The 21,626-nt window shown below is 42.6% G+C and overlaps 1 protein-coding gene across 3 annotated transcripts in view; it reads right to left on the bottom strand.

Moving 5' to 3' along the window:
- Positions 1–21,626, bottom strand: part of CUNH10orf71 (chromosome unknown C10orf71 homolog) — a 389,654-nt gene that overhangs the window by 58,989 nt on the left and 309,039 nt on the right. For all 3 annotated transcript variants that reach the window (XM_089680006.1, XM_089680007.1, XM_089680008.1), the window contains exon 3: positions 16,516–16,626. The gene's annotated coding sequence lies outside the window, so the exon portion shown is untranslated. The remainder of the gene's footprint in view (positions 1–16,515; positions 16,627–21,626) is intronic.

Here is a 21,626-nt window from a genome sequence, read left to right as displayed (position 1 = left end):
GAGCAGACCGGAAGGTCGCCGGCTCCCGTTCCCACTCTCCGCGGGCACATAACCCCCAGCAGTCCAGACATATTCAGGAGCTGTTCAGCTCTCAGCAGAGGAACAGGCCACATGCAGCATCCCCCTCCCCCTCCACTATAGCAACATGTGCTCAGGGTGTACAGAGCACAGACACTGGGGCTGGCATTGCATCTGTCCCACAGCATGATCTCTCTTCAGACACATACACTTTCCTTAAGAGATCTGCAGGCAGTTGCAGCTGACATTAAAGCTACTTTTACCACAGCCCTCAGTGACCTAAGGGAAGACCTTCATTTGTTAAATACAAGAATAGAGGAGGTGGAATTCACAAGCAGATCTAATGCTGATGCCATAGTGGAGATACAGCAGTTGTCAGTATCGCACACATCTCATATCCGTGATTTTTAAAGACAGATTGAAGATCTGGATAATAGAGGTCGCAGACATAATATCAGATTGCGTGGCTTGTCTGAATCTGTGGAGCCGAGCGACATCCCCAAAACAGTAATTGCGATCTTCAATGATCTGCTGGGCCGTCCACCTGCTGCACCCATTGATCTGGAACGTGCGCACAGAGCGCTTCACTCCAGAGGCAGAGATTCTGACCCCCCAAGAGATGTGGTGTGTTGCTTGGTCAGCTTTCCAGTCAAAGAAGACATTCTCAGAAGGGCCAGAGAAAGAAGACGCCTTTTATTTCAGGGTAATGAGATACACCTGTTCCAGGACCTCTCCTCCATAACCTTGCAACAAAGGCGAGAACTTCGCCCCCTGCTGGACACACTTCGCTCTCATAACATACTATACAGATGGCAATTTCCATTCTGTCTCTCTGCTCAAGCTCAGGGGCGCACAGCCTACCTGCGAGTTCCAGAGGATCTCCCCAGCTTCTGTTCTGCACTGGACATTCCTCTAGTTGAGCTTCCAGATTGGTACAGATCTTTGCGGCTTCCAAATGCTACTGAATCTGGTCGAGTACTAAGTGACATAGATTGGCAAGGCCCCCATCTCCGCCACCACCGATCGGTCCCTTCCACTCCTCCGAGACTTCCTGCCAGAGACTCCACCACGAGCAACAGCCCGACAGCCTCTCCTGCACATCGCAGACCCCGCCATGATGCCTAAAGGCTTTTCTTTGATCTTTTCCCTGACTTTCTCTCATCAGCAATACTTATCCAGATTATGATCTTACCGGATCCCTCTCATCCGACTCCAGGACCATGCCGGTAGCACCTCGGGTCCTATTTGGCCCCTTAACTGGACACCTTCACCCATTCATTTTCTGCTCTCTAACCCATCCGCCCTGGTCCAGGTCTTTTGATGCCCCTGCAGATGTTGCCAAATTCGCCTCATCGATCATGAAGACCCTTTCCCTTTCCGTCTCAGCTTCTTCAATGGACCACAAGTCCTGATGTACCTCCGCAGGCACCCTCCATGTCACCAGCCTTTTTATTGCTGCATTTTCACTACCTCTGATGGAAGCCTGGGGGATGGTCCTACAGTCTTTCTCTAGCCCTGTTTGTAATGTATATGCTGATTTGTCCGCTGCATAGAGTCTCTGGAGAGTATGGATCTCCAGACCCTCTATGCCTGGCCCCTGTTTGGTTGAATGGCCTCCCAGGGGTCTTTTGATGATCTTGCAGTGGTCAGAGGTGAATTCCATGCCCTCCATTACATATTGTGTCTGTATTTCCCTGACCATGATCCCTACTGTTCTTCATTAGAGTTTACTGTGAGAGGTTTCATATTCCAGCTCACTTTTATACCTTTTCCAGGGGTGGTGTGGGATGGTGGGGGGAGACTGGGTTGGGGGGAGGAGGGGTTCCGGGACCCGGGCTGTCATTTCCATACTATTATTATGTTACATATCTGTTAGAAATCAAGTATCACCTCGTTACACTCTCCAGGTGTTGTTCCCTGCGGGGTCCAGCCCCCTCCTTCACCTCATGTCATAACACCCATCTAAACCACATTTACTGCTTACAGGTTTTGAAACCATCATTCAGAGTTTCTGCTGAGCTCCCCCCCGGTCCCGTCCTCTCCCTTCTCCCCTTGCCTAGCTACCACTATTTTTTCTTTTTAGACACGAGGTGCTACTTGATTTTTAGAATGTCGTGGAGTCCTGCGGGAGCGGGGTGGGAGATGAATGGTTTGAGTTTTTGAGAGGGACCCGGGAAGAAAAGAGTTAGGACAGATGAGAGATACCTTAGGGTTCCAAAAAGAAATGGTGCACTATGTCTCATTTTTCCCAAAAAAAGGTTGCCCTGCTGTTTCTGTGGTGTTGCAATGTTTTTGCCATAAACAGATTATGATACGATTTTGCTTTTCATCTTAATAATATGCAGGTTTTCCATCTGGCTTTCACTGATGTTTTATTTGTAGCATGGACTCGCACACTGGCCCTACTACGGCACACCTACGATACCACAACTCTGCCCATAACTTTAGGATCATGCCACAACTGCATTTTCTCATTTCCCTACATACAATGCTTCCACCACTATACGCCCTAATGATATATATTCGGTTTCCTTGCCCTCATGACATTTATTACATTTTCCTTCTGATATCCCTAAGCATTTCCGGCCATCTTTACTCCCTTATCCTCTGCCTCTCATCTCCTTTCATTCCTTGTTCCTCTTTCTGCTATTTCCCTCCTACCCCTTCTTCTTTCTTGTTCTTCTTTCCTCCTTCCCGTATCTTGGTGGGTCAGCTGGTCTACCCCCACTGTCGGTTATCTCTCTCTCTTTTCTCCCCTCATTTCCCTCTTCCTTTTCATTTCCTTTCTTTTCCTTCCCCTCTCCCCCCCCCCCCCTTCCTTTTTTTTTTTTTTTTGTTCTTTCCTCTCTTCTCTCCCCATACCCCCTTTCCCATCCCTTTTTAGGTTCCCTTTACTCTCCCGGACATGTCTTCTCTCAACTCCCTGTCAGGACATCTTTCGCTGAAAGTTCTGTCTATTAATGTGAAGGGTCTGAATACCCCTGAAAAACGCTCTCTCCTGCTTTCGCACCTTTTTTTTTTTTTTTTAAATAAATATTTATTAGTTTTCAATCCACATACAAGTCATTTCAACATATCTCTTAAAATATTTATCAAAAACATATTTTCTCCTTATAAAATTTATTCCTATATATGACTTTCTTTTCATACCATCCCCCCTTCCCAAACACCCCCCCCTCCTTCTCCCCGTCCCCTCCCTTCCCTCCCTCACCTTCCCACGCTCTATATTCTCTCTTCTCTCATTTACTCCATATAATTCTATTATTCCTAAATCCAATTCTGAACCGACTAACCAGGACCTTATCTCTTCACCTTTTTCGCCATTTCTTTATATTCTCCCCATCCTTTCCATTTTTTATTGTACATCTCCAGCTTATACTCGTGCGTATAATACAATCTCTCTGTCCCAGAAATCTGGTTTACTCTACCCATCCAGTCTTCCTCCGTTGGCACCTCTCTTTTCTTCCAGTACCTGGGTATCAAGCTCTTTGCTGCGGTTAAGTAATACCATATCCCTGACCTCTTATATACTTTTACTGGGAGTTCTGAGATATGGAGGAGGCATAATTCTGGGTCTAATCCTATATTGATTTTAGTAATCTTCCCTATCAAGTAAACTATCCTTCGCCAGAACACCTGTATTTCTGGACACTCCCACCACATATGATACCACGTGCCCACCTCTCCACAATCTCTCCAACACATCTGTGAAATTTCCGTATTCATCTTGTGCTCCAGGTAAGGGGTAATGTGCCATCTATTCAAACACTTATAATTTATTTCCACTTCTCTCATACTAATATTTTCGTGAATTAATGTGAACATCTTCTTCTTCTCCTCCTCCTCTATTTTTCTTCCCATATCTCTTTCCCGTTTCTCTATGTGCATTAATTCTGTGTCTGTGTCAAGTTCCATTAATATCTTGTGTATTTTTGCCGTTCCGTGTCTACCATTTCCCCGTGACTCAAAAATTCTCTCAAATGGATTCCAGTCTTTTCTAGTTCTTATAGGTTTTGGAAGGCTTTCAAAAAAGTTCTTCAGTTGGTAATATCTTAATCTATCCATCTTATTAAAGACTTCACCCTTTCTTTCCTCCATATCCTTATATGACCCAATTTCCTCTCCTACCATTATATCTCTCAATTGCGCCTCCTGTTTTATAATCCATTTCCCTGCTATACTATCTTTACCCGGGATGAAATATTTTGTGTTCCTAAGTGGTATTAGTTGTGAATTAAAAACCCACCCCTTTTGTCTATGTAATAAATCCCATTCTTTTAAAACAATAAGAGTGTACGTGCTTGTGCTCTCCTCTAATTCTCTGTATTGTGCAGGCACACAGATACTATTACTCAAACCTATTCCACTCAGTGTTTTCTCAATTTTGACCCAACGTTTCTCCGGATTATGAATCCAGTCGAAGATTCTTGCGATAATCCCCGCTTTGTAATATCTCCTAAAATCTGGTACCCCCAGTCCTCCTCTTTCTTTACTTTTAGTCAACGTTTCATACCCTATTCTAGGCTTTTTATTCCTCCATATACATTTTATTATCATTTTCCTCAGTTCTTTAAAATATGCCTCTGGGAGTTTGATTGGGATCATTTGAAATTTATATAATACTTTGGGGACAATTACCATCTTTATCAAGTTTATACGACCTATCCACGATGGATTTCCATTTCCCACTCTCCTCAATTCCTCCTTAATTTCATTTAATAACATTATATAATTGGCTTTATAAAGGTTTTTATTTGAGGTTGATAGTTTTATTCCTAGATATTTTAATTCTTTGTCTCTCCAAAGGAAAGGGAATTCTACTTGTAGTCTTTCTTTTTCACTGTTTTTGAGATTTATGTTTAAGATTTCGGTCTTTGTCGGGTTAATTTTCAGGTTCGACAGGTCTCCGTACTCCCTCAATGCTTTCATTAAATTTGGAAGTGATGTTCTAGGGTTTCCAACATAAAACATCAGGTCGTCCGCATAGGCCGCTACCTTATGTTCTCTATCACCTATCCTTATTCCTTTTATGTCTATGTTCTTTCTAATCATGGACAGTAAGGGCTCCAGTGATAACACGTATAGCAGTGGGGACAATGGGCATCCCTGTCTTGTACCATTTGACATCTTAAAGTACTCTGATCTTCCTCCATTTACCATTATGGTAGCGGTAGGCCCTCTGTACAACTCTCCAATCCACCCTCTCATTCTGTCTCCCACTCCCAACGCTTCCAGAGTGTCCATCATAAAACCCCAACTCACTCTGTCGAATGCCTTCTCAGCATCTATCGACATCAGTATCATTGGGGTTTTCCCTTTTTTGCCCTCCTGTATAAGCAACAGTGATCTCAGAGCATTATCTCTACCCTCTCTTCCCGAGACAAACCCCACCTGGTCTCCATGTACCCACTCCGGCATCAGCTCTTTCAGTCTATTTGCCAGAACCTTTGCATATATTTTAGTGTCTACATTCAGCAGCGCTATGGGACGATAACTCGCACATTGTGAGGGATCTTTATCTTCTTTCTGTATCAATACTATATTCGCCTGTAAAGACTCTCCCCTTATCTTCATCCCGTTCCCCAAGGCGTTCATATAAATCTTCATTTTGGGAATTAAAAGCTCTTTATATTTTTTATAGTATTTGGCCGTATATCCATCCGGACCTGGGCTTTTCCCTCCCGCCATGCTTTCTAATGCTGATTTTATTTCCTCTGTGGTTATTTCTGCCTCTAGAGAGTCCAGTTGTGTTTCGCTTAGTTTCGGTAGGCCTGCCTCCTCTAGGTATATCTTTCTTTTCTCTCTATTTACTGTTTCCGTTTTCCTAAACGTATCGTGAGGTATGATATTATACAACTCATTGTAATACTCTTTAAATATTCTAGCAATATCCTTGGTTGAGTGTACAAATTCCCCCTTGGGGTTTCTTATTTTCTCAATATAATTTCTATTTTTCTTCTTTCTTAAAGTTCTCATTAAATACTTTCCCGGCCTATCTCCCCATCTATACCTTTCACTTGTTATTTTATTAAAGACTCTTCTTTTTTCCTCCTCCATTACATTCTCTAATTCTTCTTTCTTCTTTATTAACCTCTGCATTATCTCCTTAGTTCTTTCCCTTTTATGCACCTGTTCAAGATCATATATTTCATTTAATAATCTATTTATCTTTTCTCTCCTTTCTTTTTTCTTTTTTGCCCCCATTGCAGTAAGTAGGCCTCTGATGTAAGCTTTATGTGCTTCCCACACCGTTGCAACCGACACATCCTCTGTTTCATTCTCATCAAAAAACCATTCAATTTCTCTCTCAATCCTTTGACCAATCTCTTCCTCCATGAGAAGTGCCTCATTCAACCGCCATACATAACCTTCTCTCCCTTCTCTACCCCATCTTAACTTCATAGCAACTGGGGCATGATCCGACAGGGTGCTTCCTTCAATTTTCACTTCTACCACCCACTCTATCACTCGATGTTCTACTAATATGTAATCTAGTCTAGAATAAGTCTCATGAACGTGCGAAAAGAAAGTATAATCTCTCTCCTTCATATTCCTAATTCTCCAGATGTCCACCAACTGACACTCATGCATAAATTTCTTTAACATTCTCAAGGATTTGTTTTCCTCCCTCCTCACAGAGGAAGTGGTATCTATCCGTGGGTCCATGCAGATGTTAAAGTCTCCCGCTACTATCATACACCCACTTTTAAAATCCATCAATCTCTTCAGCACTTCTCTCATAAACCTCTCTGGTCTCTTATTTGGGCTGTATATATTTGCTATTGTACACTCAATTCCCTGTAGTTTACCTCTCAAAAATAAAAACCTCCCCTCCGGATCCGTTAATCTCTCCTCCACCTCGAACCTTATATTCTTTGCGAAGCCTATAGCAACTCCTTTTGCTCTTTTAGTTGGTGAATCCGCATAGAACCATGTTCTTCAGTCTAACCTTTGACTCTATCTCTAGATGTGTTTCCTGCAAGAATACCACTGAGGATTTTCTATGTTGAAGTTCTTTAAATAACCTGAATCTCTTTCCTGGGCAGCTTAACCCTTTTACATTATAGGTTATATATTGGATTTCTTCCATCTTACTCTTTTCCTACCGTCTCCCTCTTCCTCCTTCCCTTCCTCTTTCTTATTGCTATAGAGCGTTTTTATCCCTCTACCCTTTTCTCTCTCCCTCTCCCTCCCCCCCTCTCCCAATACTCCCCCCATTCCCTTTCCTCTCTCCCCCCCTCCCTCCCCACTCTTTTTAGGCCTTTACTTTGCCTAACCATCATTTGTGGAAGTAGCATCCACCTTTGACTTAAACCTTAGGGCTTCACTCTTCCCATGGACAGCCTCCCCTCCATCCAGATCCCCCCCTTGACCCCCTCTCTACTCATCTTTCTATAGGAGGAAAAAGGAGTCAAGCTGGAGGGACAAGGGGGAAAAAAAAAAAAAAAGGAGGCGATGAAATGGGAGCAAGGAGAGAGAAAGAAGAAGAAAAAAAAAAAAAAAAAACACACACTTCTCTCCCCTTCACTCTCTTTCCCCGCCCCTCCCCCTCTCCCCCATCCGTCTCCACCCCTCCCCTCCCCTCTTTCTGCTCTTTCTTCCCCAGATTCTTCTTCCCAACCCTTTATTTCAATTTTCTGCATTTCAAGTCTATTGCAAAAATTTCTCAAGTCCTCTGGGAACCTCAAATGGGCTGTTATTCCATTTTTCCATCCTATTAAACACTCCGGAACTCCCCATCTATATTGCACCTTCTGTTTTTTCATCTGCTCCAGCAAAGGCCTCAGAGCTCTCCTCCTCCAGAGAGTCTCTGATGACAAGTCCGCATATATTTGAATATCCATTTCTCCATACTTTATTACTGGTTTTCCCTTAGTGTTCCTCCAGATTTTTTCCCTTTGTTGTAATTCATAAATTTTACAAGTATGTCTCTCGGCCTGTCTTTCTCATGATTCCCCTGGAGTTTCCAGTTTCTAGAGATTCCTTCTATATTAGTCCTTTCGATTTCAGAGTTTCCCATTATAAAGTTCAGTATTTTGCAAACCATCTCTTCTAGTATTTCTCCTTTTAAACTTTCCGGTACCCCTCTTATCCTTATATTTCTCCTTCTTTCTCTATTTTCTTGAATTTCCACCTTGTACTGCAATTTTTCCTGAGCTTTTTCCATATTAATTATCTTCTTCTCTAATTCGGAAATAATCTGGGTCTGGCTTTTAACTTTCTGCTCCGTTTCTTCCACTCTTAACAACAACTGCCCCAGATCATTCCGAATTTTTACTATTTCTTGCTTTATTGTTCTCTCCAGATCTTTGAACATTTCTGTCATCTCTCTTTTATTTGGGATTTGTAGTTCTTTTTCTGTCTCTGATATTTGTTGATTACTGATATCCAATTCCATTGACTGTTTAGGACTATTTTGCATACTTAAATCAGACTCTCCTTTATCTTCTCTGCTCTGGGGCCTTTCTGGGGTCACATTTCCCTGGGATGCGTACTTTTTAATTGTCCCCGTTTGTGTCCCTTTAGGCCCGGTTCCCTTTGCACTTTTATTTTTCATTTCTTCTGTAACCTTTATTTTCTCTTATAAACTTATACTTTGCAAAACGAAGAAATTAATAAGGTGTAGAAATAGAATTCCCAGCTTTGTCTTCCCACCTTTCTGTATGCCTTTGCCTGCACCTTGCGTTCTTCTCCTTATTTTTTATTCTTATTCTCTGGGGGTCCCCCCCTTTTCTTTCTCTCCCTGCTTTCCTCCAACTCTATACAATTTTTGTGTTTGGGGCCACCGCCAGACTTACTCACCCCTCCAACTCATGAGACGGCTCCAGGCTCCTTCCTCCAATTCTTTTCAGCAGGTCCGCTCTCTTCCTCTCAGGGGGACCCTCCAGGACTTTCCTCCATGCTCTTCTTCCTTGTCTTTGTTGGGGAGGCTCACCATCGACCGCCTGTTAGGGCTCCCTGGATTGCAGGTCGTCCGGCAGAGCAGAATCTCTCCTGCTCCCTGTCAGCCTCCGGCCGGGCGGCCGGCTTTCTTGCCTCCCAGAGGTGCACTGCGGCCGGTCACATGTCCCGGCCACGCCTCCCTGTCACCCGGCAACCAGGCTCGGCGTCCAGGCTCAGCATCCCTGCCACACTCCGCTGGTCTCCGCTCTCAACTCCGGGGAGCCGCTCAGCCAGAGGAGCCCGCCCGGTCGAGGTAGGTCTCTACCCTCTAGAGCTCCATCTGCTAGGGGGGAATTTTAGAGTCCAAGGGGGGGTCGGTCGGAAGAGGCCCGTGCGGGAGCTCCTACCACGAGCTCTCCGCCGCCGCCATAGTCAGGCTCCGCCCCTCTACCCGAGCTCACTCTCCAATGTGCAGTTATCGCCTTGTCCTGCGCCGACAGTGAGGTTTCGCACCTTTTTAAACAGAAAGCGGATATTGTTTTTCTTCAGGAAACGCACTTCCGTTACAATGCCATACCCAAGCTTACTAACTGCCGTTTTCCGACAGTTTATCATGCTCCTAACCCTCATGCTAAATCTAAAGGCGTTTCCATTTTGATTGCAAAGCACCTCCCTCTGGTTATCTCGGAGTCACTTCCGGATCCGGATGGTAGATTCCTGTTTCTAAAAGGTAATTTTGCCGATAGGCCCATCACTTTAGCAAATCTTTACGTACCCAACACTAGACAGGCATCCTTTTTCCGCTCTATTACCTCTTCACTCTCCTCCTTCCAGACGGGTATCCTAATCTTGGGAGGTGATCTTAACGTTCCCCTATGCCCTTTATTGGACTCTTCCTCGGGAAGCTCTTTCTTGCCATATAAATCCATTAGACAGATTCACACTCAACTTCAAGATCTGCAACTTCACGACTCTTGGCGAGTCCTCCACCTGAATGTCAAAGACTATACAATTTTCTCTCCTCCACACAACAAATATTCCAGAATTGATTACCTCTTTATCACGCAAGCTGACCTCTCTTTCCTCCATGATTCTTCCATCGAACCGATGTTCCTCTCTGATCATCACCCTATCACTATGACATTACGATTTCCGGAGCAACATTCCCGTTCCAAGATATGGCGTTTGGATGCCTCTCTTCTTTCTGACTCGGCCAATGAAGCAGAGGTTCGCTCCCAATTAACGGACTACTTTTCGAACAATTAAACTCCAGATACCTCTTCGTTAACTCAATGGGAGGCACATAAATGCGTCATTCGAGTAGTCCTAATAGCTATGGCCACAAAACGTAAAAAAGAGAGACAGACTCGCTTACAACAACTCTTAGATCGCATTAAATTCCTGGAAAAGGCGCACAAACATAATCAGGCCGCCTCGACTAAATCTGATCTTACGGACACCCGCACACAGCTCTTAAACAAACTAGGCAAGGAAGTTAAGCGCAGATTCATTTTGTCGCAAAAAATTTTTTATGAACTTGCTAACAAAAGCGGGAGATTCTTAGCCAGATCCCTCCAAACAAAAAAGTCGGCTTTAACAGTTCACAAGATTAGTGGCTCGGATGGCTCTTTTGGCCACCTCAAATGCGGATATAGCATCTCACTTCGAGCAATACTACAAAACATTATACAATTTCCCTCCAGAACGTCGCCCTTCTAAGGCCAATAAGCCTACGGACACCCTAATCTCTGACTTTCTTCGCCTCTATAGTCCTTCCACTGTACCTGATGATACTGTTCAGGATTTGGAACATCATATCATGGCAGAGGAGCTCTCCTGAGCCATTCAGCAAATGAAACCTGGTAAAAGCCCGGGCCCTGATGGTCTTTCTGTGGCATATTACAAGGAGTTTCTAGATATTTTGAGTGGATCCTTCCTCTCCACCTTCAACACTTTCTCTTCACTCTCCACTCAACATCATCGCCTCCTGGAAGCTCATATCACTGTCACCCCCAAAGAAGGTAAAGATGTCACTTTGGTTACCAATTATAGACCCATCTCTCTTTTGAACATAGACATCAAAATCTACGCAAAGATCCTAGCCAACCGTCTCCTTCCCTTGTTACCCTCCCTGATTGACCTTGACCAAGTGGGCTTCATCCCGGGACGGGAATCAAGGGATAACACCATCAAGGCTCTTAACCTTCTCCACCGGCTTCACGATTCTCGCAGTCCAGGATTTATTCTTTCCCTAAATGCCGAGAAGGCTTTTGATAGGGTGTCCTGGGATTACTTAAAGGCATCCCTACAGGCGATTGGTTTAGGGGACACCATGCTCAATTTCATTATGGCACTGTATTCTGGTCCAACGGCTCAGGTCCGTGTGAATGGGCATCTATCTCATCCATTCCCTCTTGGGAATGGTACGCGCCAAGGTTGCCCCCTATCCCCGCTTCTTTTTGTGATATCACTAGAACCATTGTTATGCAAACTCCGCTTAAACCCAGATATCCGGGGTATTTCTGTGGCGAACAAGGAATACAAACTTGCTGCCTACGCAGACGACATTCTTTTGTTTTTAACGGAGCCCCGGATCACCTTGCCCAACCTACTTAAGTATTTTTACTTTTTTCAATATATCTCAAACCTCAAAATTAATCATTCCAAATCCTATGCCTTAAACATTACTCTTCCTCCAGATCTGGTTTCCTTTTGTCAGTCACAGTTCCTGTTTCAATGGGAAAGGGACTCCCTTACCTATCTGGGAATACAGCTTACGAGTAACCTCTCTGATCTTTATGTCAAAAACTTTCTTCCAACCCTTGGTGCCATCCGAGCAGACCTAACTAGGTGGCATCGCCCATGCTTCTCCTGGTTTGGTAGGGCTGCCATACTAAAAATGAATATCCTCCCGTGCCTCTATCTATTTCAAACCTTACCTATCCATTTACCACCCTCTTTTCGTTTCATGCAGAAGAATGTGCTCTCTTTTTCTCTGGAATCATAAACGGCCATGTATTTCCTTCTCCCAACTTGTGCTCCCCAAATCCAAAGGGGGGATTGGACTACCTGACCTGCAACTTTACCATCGGGCCTGCCATCTTACTAGGATAATCGATTGGAATATTCACTTTACCACCAAAGCGTGGATCCAGCTGGAACACTCTTGTTCCACTTCCCCCTTGGCATCGATCCTGTGGCTTCTGACCAAACACATTCCTCAAGACCTCCTCCTACATCCAATAATCGGTCCTTCCCTTAAAACCTTTCGCTTGGCCTGTAAATCGGCCTCCATTTCGGATACCCCCAACCCACTAACTTCTCTTCGCCTCAATTTGGACTTCCCTCCATGCATAAGTCCTTTCCATCAGCACATTGGCCACACAGTCAAGTTTTAGCGAACCATTTTTTTCACAAAGGTCAGCTGAAGTCTTGTTCTTCCCTGGCAAGTACTATGGGTGATCTCACCTTTCCCTTTTGGGCCTATCTTCAAATCAGATATTTTCTTCTCTCTCCTGCATATCGCCATAAATGGGTCCGCCCTCTCACCTCCTTTGAGTCACTCTGTTCAAAATCTGAACCACGGAGGCATTTTGCATCATTGACCTATCTGCTTCTTCTTGGTGACAGAACCTCTGATTCACTTCCCGCCTGCAAAGCTTGGAAAAGAGATTTAAACATTGACTTTTCTTCCTCTGATTGGGACTAAATCTTTACCTTTTCTCATAAGTGCTCCTTGAATGTTTCGGCACAAGAAAACGGATACAAGTTGGCAACACGTTGGTACAATACACCTTCTAGAATCCATCATTTTAATCCATCCAGACCCAGTGTTTGTTGGAGATGTGGGGCTCCTGTTGGATCTCTTTTTCATATCTGGTGGGACTGCCCTATGGTTCAGCCCTTTTGGCAGGAGGTGCATCGGATTACTTGTTCGGTGTCCAACTCCCCCTCCACCACACTCCGCTTCCCAAACATCTATATTTCAAATCTCTGGCTATGCATATGCTTAACGTGGCCAAACTCTGCTTACCGGTTCTTTGGGGGTCTGTTCACCCCCCCACAGTGCGAGATTGGTTCATACGCTTGAACAGAATTGCTGAAATGGAAGAGCTGATTGCTTCTTCTCTGGATAAACCTACTAAATTTTCTCATATGTGGTCCTGTTGGATTCACTTCAGAACGACACCTGAATATCGTTCTTTCATGGGCCTTGCTGATTGATTCTGAATCTCTCTGATACCCCATAGTGTTTCTGGCGATATAAATTGGCTCTCTGTTTTTTCAAGGTTGTGATTGAGGTCCTTTGTCTCAATGTCCTGTACTGCTTGGAGCAAGCTACACTTGGCACCCTGATACGCCTGCAACTGTCCCCAGCTCGCTTCTCTGCCAGGGTTGCGTGTATCTCTCATGTCCTGGGAGTCTTGAGTAAAGGTGACTTACCTACCCTCCTACTCCTCCACACCTCCTCCCCATTCGACCTTTCCCCAACCCCCCATCTCCCTCCACCCCTCCCCCTCCCTTTTTTTTTCTTTTTCTTCTTCTCCTCTCTTCCCTTCTTTTTCATGCTTATTCTTAAATTCGTAATCCCCATTTCCCTGCTTTCTTACTTAGAGTTTAGCTTTCATTCTCCCCTTTCTATTTTGGTACACTTCTCTACTCATAGGAGCCCTACTACCTATCTGCAATCCAGCTGCTCATATGTTTTACTTTTACATATCTCCTTTCCCGAACCCTTTACCCATGTGCTGGCAACCTATAGTGAGTTACCTCAGTTTTATCAAAAGTACAAGGTCATATCCTACAAGCCCTTGCACCCCCCCCCCCTCCACACCTACTGTATACATTTCCAACGCAACCTTTGACTCACTGGACCTGCTCTTTGCTGCTGCTCGGTAACTGAGGTTATATATCATTGACCCTGCCAGTGCTGTGATTCCAATATGCTGAATAAGGGCTTGAGACCAGATATGCCTTTAATGTTCCTGCACTCGCATGTTCTAATTTTTCCCGTTTTCTTTTCCCTGGGATGACTTACGTCTGATTCTTGTATTGCTATGTATTTTTTTGTTTGCTGTATGTGTATTACCTCCTATTGTATTTCTGACTGATACCTTGTATTACCTGTACTTATTGTATGCTCTGAGTTTATTAATAAACTTTATGGAAAAAGAAAAAAAGCACCAATCACAGCCGCCTTTTACTACATGATCAGCTGTGTCCAAGGACACAGCTGATCACAAAGTAAATACAGTTGCCGGTTATTGGCAGCACTTTCCTCATGCTGTCACAGCGTGAGGAAAGTACTGCCGATAACTGGTAAGCCCACAGAAGACTTGTGCACTGATAATCAGGGCACTGATCAGTGCCTCGATTATCGGTGCAGCCCCAATAGTGTCCATCAGTGGAACCCATCAGTGGCACCCATCAGTGCCACCCATCAGTGCTGCCAGTCAGTGCCCATTAGTACCACCTCTCAGTGCCCATCAGTTAAAGGGGAAAATTTACCTGTTTGAATATTTTATCATAGAAAATAAGAAAAACTTTCTTTTTAATTTTTTGCTTTTTTCATTTGTAGCACAAAAAAATAAAAAACCCAGTGGCAATTAATTACTAGCAAAAGAAAGCTCTATCTGTGTGAAAACAAATTATACAAATGTCATATGGGTACAGTGTTGCATGACCGTGGCAATTGTCTTTGAAAGTGCAACATCGCTGAAAGCTGATAATTGGCCTGGGCAGAAAAGGGGTAAAAGTGCCCGGTAGGCAAGTGCTTAAGTGCTTCCTCCCACCCTTTCGTTACAAGGCTTCATTGCAATACAGGTTACACCTGGGTTACCATTTACTCCAACCTATCTACCCCAGGAATAGCCCACAGGGGAACTTACTTGTACAAATGAAGGAGACCAGATGAATGGAAGCCAAATCTAAAAAGCAGGCAAACATTCACTCAGCTGAAAGCCCACTCAACCTCACAGTGACTATGCATCCATTTCACTGGAACAGGAACCGGTCTTAACATTGGTTACAGCATCCAATTCTAGCTCTATTTCAACCACACAGGAGGCCTATTTGACCAAAGCAGAATTTTCTGTATCTATGTTACAATTTTGTGGACAGATTATGGCCTTAATTTAGCCATGTTTGTCCAGAGCCCAAAAATGCCCTACCTCTTCTCCTCCTTCTCTTTTAAAACTGGAGCTGGACCCTGATATGCTAGTCCTACATGATGCAGAATTGGAGGACAATTAAGAGATTGTGAAAGCAGTGCTGGAGGAAGCTGCCAAAGATCTCTCTCCCCACACTGTCATTAAATTGCAGAAGGAACTTCCCACAATATGCTTGCAAATTATGAAAAGCGTGTTGCCTCTGTCCACAAAAGCCTTGGCATTGTACAGGTAGACACTGTCAGGAATGGACTTGCCAGTAATGGTGGGACTCACCTGCCTTGTGGGCTGCAGTACCAGGGCTGGCCAGCGGGTGCTCCCAGCAATCAGAGACTCAACCCTGCAGCCAGCCAAACACCTGAAGTTGATTATACAGGTGTATTTAAGGGATGGCCAGACCTGCAGTCTCGGCCTTGGTTTTTCCTGGGCCCTGTATCTTGTTCCTGCATCCCTGTTCCTGTTCCTGTCTCTGTCTGATTCGTTGCTGACCCTGCCTGATCCGGACCTCTGCTGACTTCTCCTGTTTCATCCCTGGCTTGTGACCCCGACCATTCTCTGCCTGACCCCCTGTACCTACCTGCCCGATTGTTATTGACCCGGCCTGCCTGACGACGCTTGCATTGTATGTACTGTTATCTGTGGGTGGTTTGGTTTGGTTCGTTTGCACTGTGTTATGTTTTAGTATTGCACTGCGTTTATGTTTGTATTGTTAGTCTTTAATAAAGTATATTGTTTATAACTTATCTGAAGCCTGCGTTTCCCTGCGTCAGTCACATACCTCTGGTCACACCCCGGAGCCCTGACAGACACCCTTCCATCTTGTCACATCCCTTTGAGCACAAGGAGACCTACTAAGCCTTGCAAGATATTCCCTGTTCACAAACAGATACAATGAGCTGTCTCTAATGATTGGAAAACTCCTGAAAGGATTATAACTCCCCCAAAATATTTGTTGAACTCTATCCAGCTGAAAAAGTTTATGAAATGGTCCATTCCTGTGGTTGACCTTGCAGTTACTCTCCTAAACAAACATTTTATTGTACCCATTGAATATGTTCCCTCTTTTAAAGATTATGTTGACAAAAGCTCTCTTCATCCACTCACTCCAACTGCATTAACCCATCTTACTACCTGATATTCTGACTTACCCCTCCACTCTTCACATCAACCCCATTGATCACCTGCTCAGTGATCAGAAGTCTCCTTTTGAGGTTTTCTGTTCCTTTCAGTGTTGTAATTCGTCCATCCAGCTCTTGAAAATGTGGGCTTCAAGAAGGGTACCTGTTCACATCTGTCACATCTATATTCATCTTAGAGTTGTTGCTCCACTATTGTATACATGTGGAAAACTGTGCAATGAGCAAAAACTTCAACGTTGCTAACATTCATTATCCCAATTACAATATTAATAATACTGTACTTACAGGAAATTTAAAATTATACTTACAGGCTAGAAGAATTTTTTTTCTTAAATCCTGTTTAAAACTCTTGTTTTTTTAATTCTCCACATGATCAATTCCCACTTTGTTCACAATAACCACTTCCATTCATTAGCAGTCTGAAGAAAGAAAAACAGGCTGTTTCAAAATATCAAAAAATGAGGAAAAAAATGTTTTAAAAGCTAAGAGTAAAGGTGCCAAAAAAAGATGACAAAACACTTGTGCCACAAAAAAAAATCAAGCAATCAGGATTAAAAAAAAAAATCACAAATTTATTTTTATTTTAACTCTCCACTTGATCAAACCTTACTTTGTTTTACAATCCCAAACATGAGCATACACATGTATATAAACTATACATTATATACTTATATATATATATAAATATATACATACACCTAGCCCAGCAACTGAACATGCCAACGCTGCCTGCCAGCATCATCCAGGGCCATGTAGAAAGGAGTCTCAAATGAAGCTAACCCAGGTCTACTCTAAACAGGGCTGCAAGTTAAATTAAGCTCCACTCACAATGCCAGCAGTGACCATGGGGATGAAAAGGCCTAATTCCAGCAACATTATGGAACTCTGTCCAAACAGCCTGATGTACCGATGAAGGAGCATGCATGCTCTGAACGAGTGCCATGCCCCCCGCTTTCAACTTCCCATGCCAATGCCATCACAGCTCTCCTGGGGTTCACAGACCATCTAGGAAGTGCTGGGAGCCACCAGCTGTGCCGAATGCTCCATACCACTATGTGTTCAGTGCAATCAGATCGGCCAGCTGCAGCGGCTACTACATTCATATGATGAGTGTTCTATATGTTTTTATCTTGTAAGTTGCCAATTTCATGTTCTTGGAATAAACACCTATATGCTACACTCAGAAGGCTCTGCTCTCTCTCCTTTGCATATTAAATAGAGGCCTCAGAATGAATGGGTGCCTGATACTGGCACTTTAGTTAAACTCCACCCATAGCCCATATGGTATCTATAGAGACAGGGTGTTGTCAGAGGGAGTAAAGGGTTTAACCTCACTATTAGAATCGTAAAATAAATAGACCCAAAGGTCTAAGGGTGCAGTCTAATCAGAAATCTTAGAAATTACACTCCCCATTCTGGACCAGTGTGTTGGAATGACAGGGCTGAACTGCCACATGTGTGTAATGGTCCCTTTTGTATAACATCTTCTCTAACACATTGATGAGTAAGCCACAGAAATGGTTGCCAGGAGCATTGGGAATAATTAACAATATGCAGTCAATTTAAATTTCTGTTAAAAACCTCCACTTATTTCACATTTTATATGTGAAGTTTGACAAAACCTTACATAGTTGAACATTTTTCATCAAAGAAGGGTTGTATCAAAATAGCCAGGAATGACTGGGTTTCTAATTTCAGAATAGGGGCATGGTCAGGGAGGTCAGGCCCTGCTAAAAGAGTCTCTAATGGATTTAAATCTGCTATGTGCCTAACAAGATGAGGAAGAGAAACTATGAAATGTATTACCTGAGCATACCTCATGAATCTTCTAGGAAAACACCTGACCTTCCATTAAATCTCCCTGGAATGATGAGGGGCCATTAAAAAATTGATTTAAACACAAAACAGGCCCTGTGCTCCACTTTTATTTTTTTTTATTTTTCACTTAAAGCTTTCAGAGTTTGATAAAAAATACACCAAAACCATTTTTTAGGGGACACAAGCACATAAAAGTCCTACTAATTCCAACTAAATATAAAACGATAAGATGTATTGAATTACTAAATAATAAATACTTGTAAATTTTGAATTGTGCCTTTTTGTAAAATTGTAAGAAATAGCGAAGGTACGTAAAACTGTAAATAAGCTAATGATTCTATAAATCTGAAGGTTATCATTTTTACTTACAGCTTTCAGAGCCTGTAAAAGACCATTCAAACCATACATTTTCTGAAAGCATAAAACTGGTAGATTAAAAAAAAAGGTGATACTGAATTTTTAGGTCTCACTATAACTGAACAAAAATCAAATCTATTATTTTCACAAAAAAAACATGACGATAAACAGATAAACTTGTAAATTTAGCAAATATTTTGTAGCTTATTTTGAGTTAAGTTTTAAGCCTTTTTGAAAATCAGTGAAAAGGGTACACAAAACTGTAAATAAACAACTTGCACTTAAGATCTAGAAGTTATAATTTTTCACTTACAGCTTCCAGAGTTTGTAAAAGACCCCCAAAACAAATCAAATTTCTGAAAGCATAAGGCTAGTATAATAAAAAAACAGTCCGACTAACAGATGTTTATTAAATTATATATTTTTCCTAAACATACACAAAAAACATTATTATCAGACACAAATACATCATAACGTTCAAAATTTCTTAAAAATTCCTACTAAATCTAAAAGATTATGTTGTATTTTTATTTTTTTTCCAAAAAGTATTTTATTGAAATAGGAAAGGCATATCAAGTCATATACAGATACGGATCACAGTCCGCGCATATACATCTGGTATGTTCTCCCGTAATGCAGACGGGTCATAAGATGTTCGTTTAAAGTGCGATTCATCTTGAAGCAAAAGAATATAGTATAACAGGTGAATAATATAAACCAGTAGAAATAATGATTATAATAGGTAATCTAGATAAGTATGATGGACACTGATCCACTGAGTAGGGAGTTCTCAGATAACAGGACAATGAAGCGTAAGGCAGAAATAGCATCTGTAGGTGTGCATATCCTATGTTTCCGTATCTGGAAAATGTAGGTTCCTTTTTGTAAAGGACAATCACACCTGTATGTGAAAGGACGCTCTGTTCCTTATGGAAGATATGATTATTTAGGGTATGAAAAAGGTGTGAAGAAAAGAAAGAAAAGAGAAGGGAGCGTCAAGTAGAAAGAAATGTGAAAAATAACGTCGTGGAGGGGAAGAAAAAAAAAAAGGGGGGGGGGTCAATGATTAAATAGTGTCAGCTAAACCAATCATATCATTATATATTAGTCAAACTAATAGAGATTTTATGTTGTATTTTTTTAATGAAATATTGAAAATCAAAAGTATGCAGAACTGTAAATAAACAACTAAAAATATGGATTTTATAATTTTTCACTTATGGCTTTAAGAGCTTGTCAAAGATCTCCCAAACCAAACATTTTCTGAAAGCATAATAAAAAGTATGAAAAAAAGATATGATGGTGCTACTGTTTTTAGGTCCAGCCCTGGTTGTGCAAATGTTTATCAAAACAAAATTCTTACTAAATTTAACAAATAAAACTGTATTGAGGTAATAAATAACAAATATTTGTAAATTTTAAATTGTGCCTTTTTGCAAACTTTGAAATTGAAAGTATGCAAAACTGTAAAAAGGGAATTTACAATAGAAATCTGGAGGTTGGCCTCACACTTTAGTGTTGTGACAATGCCCAACTCATAGTGCCGTGTGTGCCCTGTGTTATGATACAGGCATGAATTTATTGTAATGCAGTGCTGAGAAGTTATAATGTGTGCCAATGCATTACAATACTTGCCCATGCTAAAGGATTCAATGACTGTAATTTTAAAAAGTTAAAAAAATATATATTTTTGTAACAATGCACTGCAGTGCATGTGCAGGAGGCACACCAGCATGTATGTTATGTAAATCATAATGCATGCGCAGTTCTGTAAATGGGCCCTTAAACTGGCCATACATGGGCTGCATGAAAAAAATTAAAAAGAAAATTCTTCCATCCACACATACAAGGTATCCTCATTGTCTGGACATGGTATTGTGACCAACCACTGTCACTATACACTTTTCAATGACTGCAGCCAACTGGCTTAAGCTTCCATTTGATGAAATTTTTTCACCATCTCCCTTTAACACAAGGTGATCAACCGGTACATATTTACCCACTCTCCCACACTCCATCCCTTCCTGTGTGCTTGCAACTACTGACAATCAGCAGGATGAAGCAAAGGCAGTCAGGGAAATCTTCTGAGTAGTCAGAGGATAAAGGAGGGATCTCTAAGAACATGGGGAAGGGGAGCTCAAAAAAATTAAAGGAACACTTTTTAATCAGAGTATAGCATCGAGTCAATTAAACTCCTTGGATATTGATCTGGTCAGTTAAGTAGCAGAGGGGGTTCTTAATCAGTTTCAGCTCCTTTAGTGTTAATGAAATTAACAACAGGTGCACTAGATGGGCAATATTGAGACTACCCCCAAAACAAGAATGGTTTTACAGGCAAAGGCAACTGACATTTTTTTCCCTTCTCATCTTTTTTGACTGTTTTTCATTTGTCTAGGGTCAGTGTCACCACTGGTAGCATGAGGCGATACCTTGACCCTACAGAGGTTGCACAGGCAGTCCAACTACCCCAGGATGGCACATCAATAAATGCCATTGACAGAAGGTTTGTTGTGTCTCCCAGCATGGAGGAGATTACTGGAGATAGGCAGTTACTCTAGGAGAGCTGGACAGGGCCATAGAAGGTCCTTAACCCATCAGCAGGACCGGTATCTGCTTCTTTGTGCAAGGAGGAACAGGATGAGCACTGGCAAATGACCTCCAGCAAGCCACTGGTGTGAATGTCTCAAAGACCAAAGAATCAGAAACAGACTTCATGTGGTTGGCCTGAGGGCATCATGTCCTTTAGTGGGCCCTGTGCTCACTGCCTGACACCATAGAGCTTGATTGGCATTTGCCATTGAACACCAGAATAGGCAGTTCCACTACTTGCACCCTGTGCTTTTCACAGATGAGAGCAGGTTCATCCTGAGCACATGTGACAAATGTGAAAGGGTCTGGAGAAGCCATGGAGAACTTTATGCTGCCTGTAACATCGATCAGCATGATCATTTTGGTGGTGGGTCAGTGATGGTCTGGGGAGGCATATCCATGGAGGGATGCACAGACCTCTACAGGCTAGACAATGGCACCATGACTGCCTTTAGCTATTGGGATGAAATCCTTGGACCCATTGTCAGACCCTACGCTGATGCAGTGGGTCTTGGGTTCCTCCTGGTGCACGACAATGCCTGGCCTCATGTGGCTAGAGCATGAAGTTCCTGGAGGATGAAGGCATTGATACCATTGAATGGCCCCCATGCTTGCCTGACCTAAATCCAATAGAACACCTCTGAGATATCATGTT

The sequence above is a fragment of the Staurois parvus genome, unplaced genomic scaffold (genome assembly GCF_062004578.1).
Source record: "Staurois parvus isolate SC_StPar_1 unplaced genomic scaffold, SC_StPar_1.0 ptg000234l, whole genome shotgun sequence".
Taxonomy (NCBI): Eukaryota; Metazoa; Chordata; class Amphibia; order Anura; family Ranidae; genus Staurois; species Staurois parvus.
The sequence above is the reverse complement of the archived record's forward strand: the minus strand, read 5'-3'. Positions and strand labels throughout refer to the sequence as shown.